Consider the following 14716-nt stretch of genomic DNA (forward strand, 5'->3'; position numbering starts at 1 on the left):
TAAACAAAATGTGTATTTTGACCAAACTCTCAAAATTCTTTGAAATTTTGTTCGGGTTCCTCTGCTGGAAATCAAGATCGCACAAAAGTCATCTGAACTCTGTCAGGGTTCCTCTCAGAGAATCCCTAGTGAAATTTTCTCTTTGCAGCAGACTTTTGATAGAATCTGAGAAGGACTAGACTTTTGAGAGAATTGAACCAGGAATTCCTAGGTCTAGGAGAGAATTCGGTAACTTGGTATATAAGTATAGATAAGTTAGTCTTGTATGCATCTGGATAATGTTGATTTCAAATCTTCTATAAAAGCCACAAAAAAATAACTTCATCAAAATACAATAACAGTTAAACAACTCTTATACAATTGGGTTTCCAACTCTAACCTTGTGCAAAGGATTTATTTTATTGATTAATTTTCCTTATTTTGAGGACTAAGATTTGATTTTGAACAAGTTGTTAAATTTGGGAGTGTAGACACCTAAATCTAATTACATAAATAGGTAATCGTATTTAGTCATCTCCTAAGACATTATTGATTAAATATTTACTATTTAATTAATTAATCATCATCCCCTAGTTAATTAATTAATTTAATTTAATTATAGTCCAATTGATGAAATCAAATAATAACCCAAAATCAATTAATCAATTAAATCCCTATTCCTCTATTAAATTAAATAAATCCTCAAATCTATTTAATTTAATTTCATATCTCCATTTTATTAAATAAATCATTTAATAAAATATCCAAACCCCTAAAACATCCATAAACCTAACCTTTACCCCTAATTCAACCCATTCACCCATACTAACCTCACTTAGCCACCTAACTAACCCATCCCATCATAGGTAAACCACTTACCCCCTAACCCCCTTTTTAAGCTAATCCTAATCCCCCTCCTAAACATGTGCACAACCGTAAGCAAGGTTTAAGACTTGCTAACCCAAGCTAAAGTCAAAATATCTCCTCCCCTCACCCTCCAACATTTATGACTCTTACATCCCCCTTTATGACTCTTACAAAGTATTTATGAACAATATGGAGCCCATATCTCTTGAGCCTCCTTTGTTGACCATCCACATTGCCCTTTCCTTTATCTAATCACCCTGTGACATATGTCACTTCCCTATTGGCCATAAAAAAGAAAAATCTATGTGCTCTCTTTTGAGTGCATCTTGACCCTCCCTCACCATTTTGTCATCCTTGCATCTTGACCATCCATCTCTCTACCCCTTAGCCTATAAATGAAACCCTCTCCTTTCACAAATATCATCCACCTTTTATGCAATGTTTGTTGGAATTATGATATATTTGTCATTAGTTACAACACTTATTCGATTCTGAATGATTATCGAGCTCATCACTTAGTCTACAGTTGATACCGAGCATTCCTTTGAAAATCGAGCATATGGGCAGTTCAGCAGTATTTACCGAGTTCATAATGGTTACTAAGCAGAACAGTGTTCTCCAAGCAGTTAGTGGTTATCGAGCTTCGCAATGTTTACCAAGCAGTCAGTGCTCACCAAGTCATTAGTAGAACTTAGTGCTTATCGAGTGATCAAGGTAAATAAAGAACTTAGTGTTTACCGAGTGATCAAGGTAAACAAAGAACTTAGTGTTTACCGAGTGATCAAGGTAAACAAAGAACTTAGTGTTTACCGAGTGATCAAGGCAATCAAAGAAATCAGTGTTTATCGTGTAAACAAGGTAAATGAAGGAATCAGTGTTTACCGAGTAAACAAGGTAAATGAAGGAATCAGTGTTTACCAAGTGAAGAAGGTTATCAATGGATTCAGTTTTTACCAAGTGACACAATATTCACCGAGTCACCAATGGTTACCGAGTTCCAAGCTACTTGGAATGATTAGTATGGACCGTGCCTCTACTCTTATCGAGTGCATGACAGTGCAATGTATTGTAGTGGATGCCGAGCATCAGAAGGTCACCGAGTCAGTTTGAGGAACCCGAGTTTTCTACTATCTAGTCGACTCAGTAATGTTTGCTCACTTGTAATTGGTTGACCTTGCCAGTGTAAATATTGGAATGATATATATCATTTGAAATAATAAAATATTGATCATCGTTGGTATTATATTACAATATTTGAAAAGAGGAAAAGCGAGTCACCAGTAGAACAGAGGAATACAATAAGGTCAACAATTGATGCAAAAAAGCTATATCCATCACATCAGGTGATCAGAGCACAAGGGATCTTATCAGCAATCAGTTGTAACCAGATCCACTGCTTCATCCTAACAGGTGAACCAGTTTGTAAATCCTTTAACAGGGTAGACTTAGCAGTCTTTTGTAAATCTCCTAACAGAGTGCATACTTCATTGTATGTTTGTAAATCCTCTAACAAGGTGGATCTAGCAATCCTACTTGCTCCTAACAGGGCAGATCATCAGAAGTGATCATTGTAAGCTTTAACTGGCCAACTTTATACTGCAGTATTGAAGTTTTGTGGGCATCATCCCCACCCCAGTTTTAGTTTCTAATTGGAAGGTTTCTGGGTCACCAAATCAGTGTGTTCATGTGTTATAAATGTTTTCATGCATACAGTAGATTAGATGGATGAATGGTGAATGTGTTTTTGTACAGAATTGAATTAAAGTTTTAGGGTTACTGATTCACCCCTCCCCTCTCAGTAACCTTGTTAGTCTGGATTATTTCCAACAATTGGTATCAGAGCCTTGTGGTTCTCAGGATAAAGTTTGACAGATTGAGCAAAAATTCAAGGGCAATGGAGATATTCAGACTTGACAAATCTATTGAGAATGAAAAGCTAGATCTGGAAATGGCCATGACTCAACTCAATGAAGAAAAGGATAATCTTTCTCAATCTCTGAAAAGAAGGAAGGAACTTGCAAGACAAATGAATGATCATCAGTATATTGAAGAGGATTGAAGACCTTTTACCATCAAGCAGTTCAAATGCAACTAATGAAGCAATCAAGGAACTCCTAACAAAGAATGGTTCTCTACAGGAAGAAGTAAGAAAGCTCAAAAGAGAACAAGAAATCCAATCCATTAGGCTATGTGAAGTTTTGGAACAAAGAAACAAGGCAAATGAAGACTTAGAGGTAAGAAATAATCAATCCCTTCAGCATGAAGATCTTGTAGGGCAACTATCTGATGCAAATGAAGAAATTATGAATCTAAGGTCTGAGAATGAAAGTTTGAAAAATGATTTAATCACTGAAAGACAAATCAATGCAAGCTTACAAAGTGATCTGAGATCTGAAAGACAAATCAATGAAATTTTGAAAAATGACTTAAATGTTGAAAAACAAGCCAATGAAATGATGATAAAATCTCAAGCAGATATGGATCAATTCAATTTGCAAAGTGAGCAAAATTTTCATAGAAAAAAAGGTAAACCAGGCCTTGGATACAATGAAGAAAGTGAATCTTCCAAACAGGGTACCCAAAAGAATCAAAGACCTACTTGCAATCACTGTGGTAAGTTAGGTCATACATCTAACAGATGTTGGAGCAATGGTAAAAAAAATTCAATGGTAAATGCTACAATTGCAATCAACATGGTCACAAAGCAAATGAATGCAAAGAGAAACCAAAGTTTGAGGGCAAATGTCACAAATGCAAGAAACAAGGTCACAAGGCATCTGAATGTAGATCCAAAGCATTCAATCCAGCAGAACAGGTTATCAAAGCAATATTTGGTTGGGACTACAATACTTGGTGCAGATGTCACTATTGTGGAGAATATGGACACATTGGAATAAACTGTGCAAGACATCACCTAAGAAAAAAGGATACTACTATAAGATGTTATACATGTACCGAACTTGGTCATATATCCAAGAATTGCATGAATATAGGAAGAATTGAAGATGAAAAGAAAGCCAGAGCTGAAAACATTCGAAAACAGATGAGACAACAGTGGATTCCAAAATCTACCGAGCCAGAAAATTCAAATAATGGCTATGTCACTCAAGAAGTGGGTGACTCCACTTCTAATTAGACTCATCAAAAGGGGATCAGGGACTGCATCTTCAAGCAATATCCTAAGCAGTTCCAGAATAAAGGAGTGCAAAAGACAAATCAGTATTTCAGATATAAGACATAGTTCATTGTGGTGCATCTACCAAGCAAGGTTGGTTTTAGACTTAACCGAGCTAGGTCGGGAATATGAAAAGTTTTGTTTGTTCACCGAGTTGCTAGGTTTACCAAGTAAGTCAGTGACTATCTGACAAACCCTAGGTCATCTCAGCTACCTTCGTACCCGAGCATTAATGGCAGATTTTTTTTTTCAAAAAGGCAGAATTTGATCTCATTTTTCACCACGAATTTAGAATTTACAGAGCGAAGAGATCTCCAAGAGCACGAAAGTGATTTCAAGCGATTTGAAGTGATTTTCCAACGAAGAATTTGTTTAACGAAATCATTCACTCACTGAGCAGCAATGGCATCCGCAAGCACCAGCAGCAGCAAGGCAAAGAGAGGCTCTGAAATGCTTGTGAAGGGAGTAGAATGGAAAGCACCTAGCTTCAAGCTCATTCCTGCCATAGCTGAATCGCTCGACCTACACAGAGCCCAATAGCAAATTCCACCAAAGGTACTACTTATAAACGACATTCATACTCATTTCAAATGCACTGTTCAAGAAATAGGGACACTATATATGGATAATGCCCTAGCTGAGTTATGCGTGGATGGAACCCTCAAATGCAAGTTCAAACACCTGGAAACCAAAGGTTTGACCCATATCCCGTACTTGCCAAGGAACTTTCAAATGAAATGGATAAGATACATTTTAAGTTGTGTGCATAATGGTCAAATGTGGTTAGAGCAACCCGTCCTAATAACAAAGAAGATGATTCATAAGATCACGAGTTTACCTATGTCAACAAAATCCAAAACCACTAAAACCCTAAGTCGAGATGAACTTTAGAAGTTAACCCTAGCTGGATGGGATGGTAGAGGATTGAAACCTAACAATGTATCTGATGCAGAGCTAAGATTTGGAATTTATTTAATTGCATATAAGATGTATAGTTCCAGCAGATTGAATAGCGTGCCTTGTGAGGCTGTAGACTTAGCCTATAAGGTCGTGAAGAAAAACATGGAATTTGACCTAGCAGATGTGCTGTTGAAACAACTTAATAAGAACATGGATAGTATAAGGACCTCAAAAATCAACTCTTGTAAATTTGGTTCTTTGTTAGTTTGTTTATTTTTCTATGTACAAAAGTTTTTCCCTTTAAAAGGTACAGTTGTATGGAGAAAAGATATTCTAGTTTTGTATCAAATAAATGAATTTGTAGCAGAAATGGATGAAAATTTTGATAGTATTATGGATAATTATTTTGAAGACTTCAAGGAAAGAATGAATAACAGATTTAGAATTCCTCCAAAGCTTGTTGAAGATTATAAGGATGATGTATGCTTCATGGTTGACTGTGATAAGGTATACATTCAAGCAGTCAAACCCCGAGTTGCATGGGTGAAACCTCTTCCCTATGAGGTAAATATTGATGAAACCAGAGATATCATAGAAGCACTGGTAAATGAGCCAGTAGACCTAAGGCAACAATTTTTTGGAACCTATGATGAAGCTAAGGCCAGAATTGAGCTTGAAATCAAGCTACCACAGGCCATAAGCAAGGGCAAGAGGAAAATAGACAAATTAAAAACTTCTACTGGTCCTCTTATTCTCATTGAGGGAAAAGGTGAAGATGAAGAAGGTGAAGAAGAAGAAGGAGGAGAAGAAGAAGGAGAAGAAGAATCTGCAGAAGAACAGCCAAAGAAGAAAGGTAAGGTAATCATTACTAAACCTAAGAAGAAGCCTACTACAATGTTTTCCAGAAGAACCAGGAAAGGTAAGCAGGAACCTATACTAGTCAGGCCTGCACCCTCATTCGAGCAAAGGCTCAAACAATTGGAGGAAGGAGTTGGCATCACAAATTTCAAAGCATTGAAATTTGAAACTAGAACTGATGCTGAGAAAATGCAGATTGAGGATCTGGTACTCAGTAAAATGGGTAAATAGAAATACTCCCCAGACTAGATTGCCCCTCAAATCTCAAAAGAACTACTAGAGAGATTGCAACCGAGATGGGAGTTAGCCACCCAAATGGTAAAAGATATTTATGAGCAATCCCTGAAGAATCTTCGACCAAGTCTCACTAGAGCAGAAGTAAAAATTGAAATGAAAAGCCATGAAGGTAAAATGATGATTAGATTCCACACCTGTTTGATTTTGATTAAAGACATTGAACATGTTGTAAATGATGCTACAAACATGTGGAAAAATATCTATCATCTACATAAGCCCAGTGAAGACCCAATATAAATTAAAGATGATGACAACAACAATGATGATGAGCTTGATAGCACTCCATCCATCACAGTCTGACCAGGAGAACTACATGCACAGATGGAAAATAAAGAGGAAGAAGACAAGGAGGAAGAAGCCGAAGAGGCAGATAAGGAGGAAGATGATCCGGTGAAAATTGCAGTAGCAGTTATTGCATCCCTTCCTCACTCTCCACCAAAATCTGTTACTATAGAGACAGCTTCCACTAGTGACATTGTGAGCACTACTGCCACATCAATTGTTCAATCTTCACCAATCTCCTCCCAGCTCCAGGTATTCCCAATGCAAGTGCCAAGCACTTCATCTACCGAGCTGCAGGCAACTTCTTCAGTTACCGAGTCATCCACTACAGCAGTCACTACATCAGAAGTATCAATTCCTCCTACAGTATGTACAGTAAGTTTTTCAGTTTGCTCTCCAATTTTGTCAACTTTAGCTACATTAGCACCAATTTTTGCACCAGTAAGCTCTTCAATTGTAAATATTCCGGTATGCACATCAATTCTGGGAAGTCTATCAATTTTGGATACATTTAGCCCCTCTCTCAGTCTTCCTTTAGTTGGTCCTATTCCAGTTTTGACAGCCAGTCCAACCTCATCAACCATTGTCTCTGTTTTCAAAGACAAAGATGTTAGAACATCAGAAAAACCAAAGACTCCATTAAAACTTCTACTTACAGGGAAGACAATTGATAAGGATGTAGACTTGGATACTGAAATTGCCATTCCCAAGATAGATACGGATACTGCTTCAGTTGATGAACTAAGACTACTTAGTCAGCGCATAGAACTGAAGGCAAAGCAGAAACAACTAAGGAATGAGAGAGATAGAGAGTTTAAAATTACTGATGAAGTGAAAAATATAATTATTGAGGCTATAGATGTTGATGTTGATACTTCTCAACACATTTTGCTACAATTAGAAGAGGCAGTCAATAAATTCAATGAGGATACCTCCGGTCAAGAAAAGTTGATAGAGAAGGCAGAAAAGAAGTTTGATAATGAGGTGCTTGAGCACATTGCTCAACATATAGCAATAAAACAGGTTGAATTAACCACAGTTTTGGCCAACATTGAAAATTCTTTTAATAATGTAACATCTCTTTTTGCTAAGCTTTGTGATGTTACCGAGTATACTATGGAAATAAGAGAGAAATTGAATAAGATAGATGAGGATCTAAAGGCAAGCGCACAACACCTGAAGTTTGACCCCAGTTCAACCTCATCTCATCACCTCAAGATCAAATTTTTTTCAGAGAAGCAAGTAGAATTGCTGAGAGAAGAGTCAAGGATCTAATCTACATTGTTAGATATTTAGAATATGATCCTTCCCATCATGGACACAATGCAGAAGCACATTGCCCATTCAAAAACATTGATCCATGACAACAATTTCTCTGTTGCAGACCATGTGATTGAACTCTCTGCAGAAGTTCAAATAGCTCTATCCACATCTAAAATCTTGCAAGAGAATTGGGATAAGACTCTGCAACTCATTCTTCAGGTACATTCAGAGTTTATCTCACATTTTGGAGTCTCTATGTAAATACATTATTTTATTCTTTGGCATTATTGTCAAAAAGGGGGAGAAAGAGATACTCAGGAAGAAATATTGGTGAGATAAATGTACAAAGGGACAAAGAGATACTGTGAATAAGAGTCATATAACTCATGTAAATACCTTGTGTATATTTTATGGGGGAGTTATATGTAAGGAAGTCATGTATATTCAGTAGAATCAGTCATCAGTATGTCAGATATTGTGTATAAGTTTTGGCTCATAAGTGTTTTTGTCACTAATGCCAAAGGGGTAGATTGTTGGAATTATGATATATTTGTCATTAGTTACAACACTTATTCGATTATGAATGATTACCGAGCTCATCACTCAGTCTATAGTTGATACCGAGCATTCCTTTGGAAACCGAGCATATGGGCAGTTCAACAGTATTTACTGAGTTCATAATGGTTACTGAGCAGAAAAATGTTCTCCAAGAAGTTAGTGGTTACCGAGCTTCGCAGTGTTTACCAAGCAGTCAGTGCTCACCGAGTCATTAGTAGAACTTAGTGTTTATCGAGTGATCAAGGTAAACAAAGAACTTAGTGTTTACCGAGTGATCAAGGTAAATAAAGAACTTAGTGTTTACCGAGTGATCAAGGTAAACAAAGAACTTAGTGTTTACCGAGTGATCAAGGCAATCAAAGAAATCATTGTTTACCGTGTAAAAAAGGTAAATGAAGGAATCAGTGTTTACCGAGTAAACAAGGTAAATGAAGGAATCAATGTTTACCAAGTGAAGAAGGTTATCAATGGATTCAGTTTTTACCAAGTGACACAATATTCACCGAGTCACCAATGGTTACCAAGTTCCAAGCTACTTAGAATGATTAGTATGGACTGTGCCTCTACTCTTACCGAGTGCATGACAATGCAGTGTATTGTAGTGGATGCCGAGTATCAGAAGGTCACTGAGTCAGTTTGAGGAACCCGAGTTTTCTACTATTTGGCCGACTCAGTAATGTTTGCTCACTTGTAATTGGCCAACCTTGCCAGTGTAAATATTGGAATGATATATATCATTTGAAATAATGAAATATTGATCATCGTTGGTATTATATTAAAATATTTGAAAAGAGGAAAAGCGAGTCACCAGCACAACAGAGGAATATAGTAAGGTCAACAATTGATGCAAAAAAGCTATATCCATCACATCAGGTTATCAGAGCACAAGGGATCTTATTAGCAATCAGTTGTAACCAGATCCACTGCTTCATCCTAACAGGTGAACCAGTTTGTAAATCCTTTAACAAGGTAGACTTAGCAGTCTTTTGTAAATCTCCTAACAGAGTGCATATTTCATTGTATGTTTGTAAATTCTCTAACAAGGTGGATCTAGCAATCCTACTTGCTCCTAACAAGGCAGATCATCAGAAGTGATCATTGTAAGCCTTAACCGGTCAACTTTATACTGCAGTATTGAATTTTTGTGGGCATCATCCCCACCCTAGTTTTACTTTCTAATTGGAAGGTTTCTGGGTCACCAAATCAGTGTGTTCATGTGCTATAAATGTTTTCATGCATACAGTACATTAGATGGATGAATGGTGAATGTGTTTTTATACAGAATTGAATTAAAGTTTTAGGGTTACTGATTTACCCCTCCCCTCTCAGTAACCTTGTTAGTCTGGATTATTTCCAACAATGTTATAATGCTATTTTGAGAGCTTGAAAACTACCAAAATACCATTATGATGTTGAAATCCCTCCATACCTCCATTGTTGGAACCATCCTTCATGCACACTATCCATCCACTTGAAGCTTGAGCACAATCGTGAGCACACATCTCTACTTATTAGGGAAAAATCCACTTTATCATGGGTTATACCATAAGGAGCCTACCATTCTTGTTTTGCTTCCTTTTGTGGTGATAACCATTGAGTCCCATATTATGTGTTAGCTTTGTTTAATTTTGTTAATGCTCTTGTTAGTATTAGTATTCAATTTACACTACTAGATATTAGGTGATACAAGGAGAAGCATTTTATTTTTCCAAACCCTGGTCAGTCTCATTCACTCCTATCACTAAACAACTCAATCTCTCACTTAGATTTGCCTCCCAAATTTATCACTCCATTTTTAGGAGATGTCTTGCTTTGAGGCTATTGGGAACTCCCTTGGCCAATTTTTTGGGGTTAATGAAGCTACAAATACTTTGGGTCATTCCACTTGTTAATGTATAGCTTAGTTGGATAATATTAGCAATATTGGAAATATATTATTGTAATATATTTATATTGTTATAGTTTGATATCATTATTGCACATTATAACATACTATATTTTACATATTGAAATATATATATATATATATATATATATATATATATATATATATATATATATATATATATATATATATATATATATATATATATATATATATATATATATATATATATATATATGATAAAACACACACACACACACACACACACACACACACATGATGTGTGCTTTTAAGTATTAAATGGATATCGATTTAAAAAATCCATTATTAGTTGACTAAGTTGATGGTCTATCTATTTTATGTTGGCTTTATTTGAGAAGGCCTTTGAGTTTTTAACTTCCATTGCTATTCTTGTCAAATTGAGGAAATGTGACTCTTCAGTGAAAAGTGTGGGCACTCCTTTGAAGAGTAAGGTTGTTAGCTAGTATTATAATGACATCTATTAGCAAATAAATCAATCATGACCTTCAGCTTTGATAACAAGAAAATATGATTCCAAGAATATAGATGGGATCAATGATTTGATACTATCAAATGCCAAGCCCAATCAAAATATATATGCATTGAGCCTTAGGCAATGAATTATTGGAGGAGATCACAGAATTTATCATATCTATTTGTCACCATGATAGTCCTCAACCAAACAGCGTAAAAATCACACACAAAGCTTCATTTCAAGACTAAAGTGTTAAATAATCAAAGTTGACTTCTTCCAAGCTTAATTTTCTCCTTTAGTGTGTGATGTTTAAGGGTGGTTGTCTTCAACAAGAAAATCAATGCAACTATGAGATATGGATAATGTGGAAAGGACAAAGGATTGTCAAGTTCAGTTTATCAATGAGCTACAATACCAGAAGAAGAGTGAGACAAAAGCTTTGCCTGATCTAAAAGAGTCTATAAAAATGGATCTAATGTCTTCGAGAAGTTGTTATTCCTAGGTGCACAGTGTAGAAAGAACGATATATATAAAAGAAGTAAAAATGTATATCATAATAGAGATATGGCCCCCAGGTGGATAAGACATTGGTAGAATAATTATAGAATTTTTTGTAGAATATATACAATGGGTATAAGAGGAACTAACAATGAAATAGTATGATGTAGAACTTAGTAGAGCTTCATTAGTCATAGTAGAATAAACTACAAGGCTATTACACTCACATTTTGCATCCTTAATTGACTCCATGAGTCTACAATGCACAATAGACATTGTGAGTAATAGAAATTGAATAGTCCCTAGAAGGGGATATTACAATGCGACATTGTAATAAGAAAGAAGAATCTTGATTTATGTAGTAAGTGGAAACTTTACATTGTGGGGGGAATAGTAACAATGTTTCGTTCCTATTGTTTGACAAACACTTGTATGGAGGCATATGGACCCTCATTGGAGAAACTTGTATTAATAATGCACATATAAGTAGTCTAGAGAATTGAAGTGTTGTAATATCTACTCACTGTATTCTCTCTTTTAATTGTATCTCTACACATACTAAAAGAGCTATTTTCCTTGATCTTTTCCTTTGTCTCTAGAGATGTTCTTGCAAGAAAAGAAGATTGATACTTTATACATGCTACTAAATTTTGTGCAGAACTCAATCTTATGAAGTTTTCATCTTGAATTGGTTAGTCTCATGCTGGATAATGTGAGGCTCTTGAAGCAAATATCTTTGATGACTAAAATTATGAAGTATCCCACTATATTAATTAGTTTAATAGCTCATTAGAGGCAACCTTGGAGAATGAGAGGGAGAAGATAGAAGATATGCTTTAGTCAAGCTTTTGATGATTTTGGCTTTATTGATTCAGAGGGAGTAGATCATGTCAAGATAGATTCTCCAATTATTAGAAACTATAGTGGTTAAATGGCTACAATTCATAGGATAAACATTCATGTGTTTAGGTTGGAATGTCTTATGAACTAGGGAAGCATGACATGACTTGTTGGTAGGAGGTTAGAAGGATGATAAAATATTCAGACTGAGTCTAACACTTCATCAGAGAAAACCTTGAAGTAAAAGGTCAGAAAAGTTGATATTAGACTCTGGGGGAGTTTTGACACTTTATTGGTAACCTTGACAAGGAGATCAAAAGGTTAGTATTTCTTCATGAAGAAGAAATCCCAGGTACAATTTTTGTAATACATTCTTGTCTTTGAGAGATAAGTTTGAGGTGAAAAACTTATGGTCTAATATGATCCATGGTGGATGTCATGACAACACCACATGATAATATATGTGGTGACTTCATGTGTGTATAGGCCTACCTCCTGTGTAGATCACGAGGAAGTGACAACTTCCAAATTACTATCGCTTGTACTTGCAAAAGTTATTGGAAGGTAACAACCTTACAATAACTTAAATCATGATATACATTTTGTTTTACTGTTGAAATAGATCATGAAAGGCTCATAAATCAATAATCAAGTGTTAGATGTCATTTAATTAACTGTCTATAAGCTATTTGTATCGATATAGGTACTTGGTGAATATCTTGCCTTGATATTCTAATAGGCCATTACTGCATTGAGTACCTAGTGAATATCATTTAGTTGATCAACTAATAGATCATTACTCAGAGTATTTGATGAATATCATTTGATTGATATTCTAATAGGTCAATGCCCATGCTACCTAATATGATATCAAAATAGTATTTGGTGAATATCTTATGTTGATATTCTAGTAGGCCAATACTTGCATGCTATCATACATATTGGAATTCTTCTGATCAAAGACTTCCTTTGTTCTATTATGTGTTTATCCTTCTAATCTAAGAGGGAGTGTTAATGTATAGCTTAGTCGGATAATATTAGCAATATTGGAAATATATTATTTTCGTTGAAGATTCAACTAAGTCTTGAAGGTGTCAGAATTGCAATGAAGTAGTTGGTAAAAAATGGCCTCCCTTGTTAATAAGACCATTGGTTGAAATGTCAACCAAAGCATCGACCGGGATGCCAAACCCATGACAACATCCTAGTCAATGCTTTGGTTGGAATTTCCACCAAATATTGGTTAAAAGTTTGACCAATGCTGACCCTTGATCAACTAAGATGCCAAACCCACAACGACATCCTGGTCGATGCATTGGTCAAAATTTTGACAAAGCTTTGGTGGAAATTTCAACCAAGATTGGTCAAAAGTTCCACCAATGTTTCCCAATATTGGTGGAAATTTTGACCAACATGTTGTTAGAAATAGATAATACTTGGGGGGCGGGGGCGGGGGAGGGGTGTGAATCAATATTTTCAATCTTTTTACTCACAACTAGATATTATTAACTAATTTAATACATTCATAAGGAAGTAAACCAATAATGTTGAACAACATAAAAAACCATGCACAAAGAGAGCTCATAACACCATATTTTGTTAACTAGGGAAACCCTTGCCGAGAGAAAACTCTAGCAAAACCCACTAGATGAATCACTATATGAAAGAATCTGGTTAAGGATATTTACCCTATTAGGAGTCTATGAAGAATTTATAGTGTCTCAAGTCCCTATTAGGAGACTAGGCCTTGTTAGAAGCCTCAACCCTGTTAGGAGTTGCTTCAACTCTTTTAGGAGTTGCTTCAACCCTATTAGGAGTTGGTAGATCACATAGAAATGTGTGCAAGAAGAGCCCACTACCCTAACATGCAACTATTCAATAAGTTCTTCAAGAGAATAGATATACATACAATACTAGATCACTTGTTGTACTTCGCATTTCTTTCGATTGTCAATTCTTCATGCAAAGAGTGATTATGCACATATCAATTTGCATCTTATCTCGCATAACATTGCTTTGCATCACATATCATAATATCACATTACCATGTTAACTTCACAATTGAAGTTCTTTACTTATATCAAACATATCAATAAATTCTTCCTTACTCGTATTACATGTCATCCTTAGAGTCTACTCATCAAGATTTAGTAAACAAAATAATTCTACAAGTCATACAAGACAATTTGCTGACATGCTTTGTTTTGCATTGTGAGGTATCTACATCAGTATTTCCTCCATAACTTGAACTAGGTTGATCGTACAAACATGTCCATTGGTATGCATCATCAGGATGATGTCATGAATCTAGGGTTAACTGTGCAAGAGAATATGCCAAGGGAATATTCCATTATCAACAAATCTTGTCATGTTGTTGTAACATTGCCCAATACTTAGACAAATTTTCTTCCCAAATAATCATAAAAAACTACAAAAAAAATGTTGCCATAAATGAAAACCACATATCTCACCTTATTTGATTGATTGTTCATATTGCCAACAATCTCCCCCTTTAGCATTGGTGGCAACATTTTGAGAAAATTGGCTAAGTCCCAAACATGCTATCATACCAATCAAAGTAAATAACCATAACACAGTAAAAACATTTTTTTCATGTTTTGAAAAGATTACATCCCTTATAACTCCGATTACAAAGCTTTCTTAAAGAAAAGGTTACTACTATACTTCAAGATACAACTATATAACTTACAATTACAATTTTCCTTATTTCTCGCCCTTTGACATCAATGACAAAGGTGTCAACAAAAATAAAATCTTGTCAAAATCTGAAAGTTGCATCAAAACTTTGAAAAACAAT

This window comes from Cupressus sempervirens, chromosome 5, assembly GCF_028749045.1.
Source record: "Cupressus sempervirens isolate cs-2001-9-10 chromosome 5, ASM2874904v1, whole genome shotgun sequence".
In the NCBI taxonomy this organism is placed as follows: domain Eukaryota; kingdom Viridiplantae; phylum Streptophyta; class Pinopsida; order Cupressales; family Cupressaceae; genus Cupressus; species Cupressus sempervirens.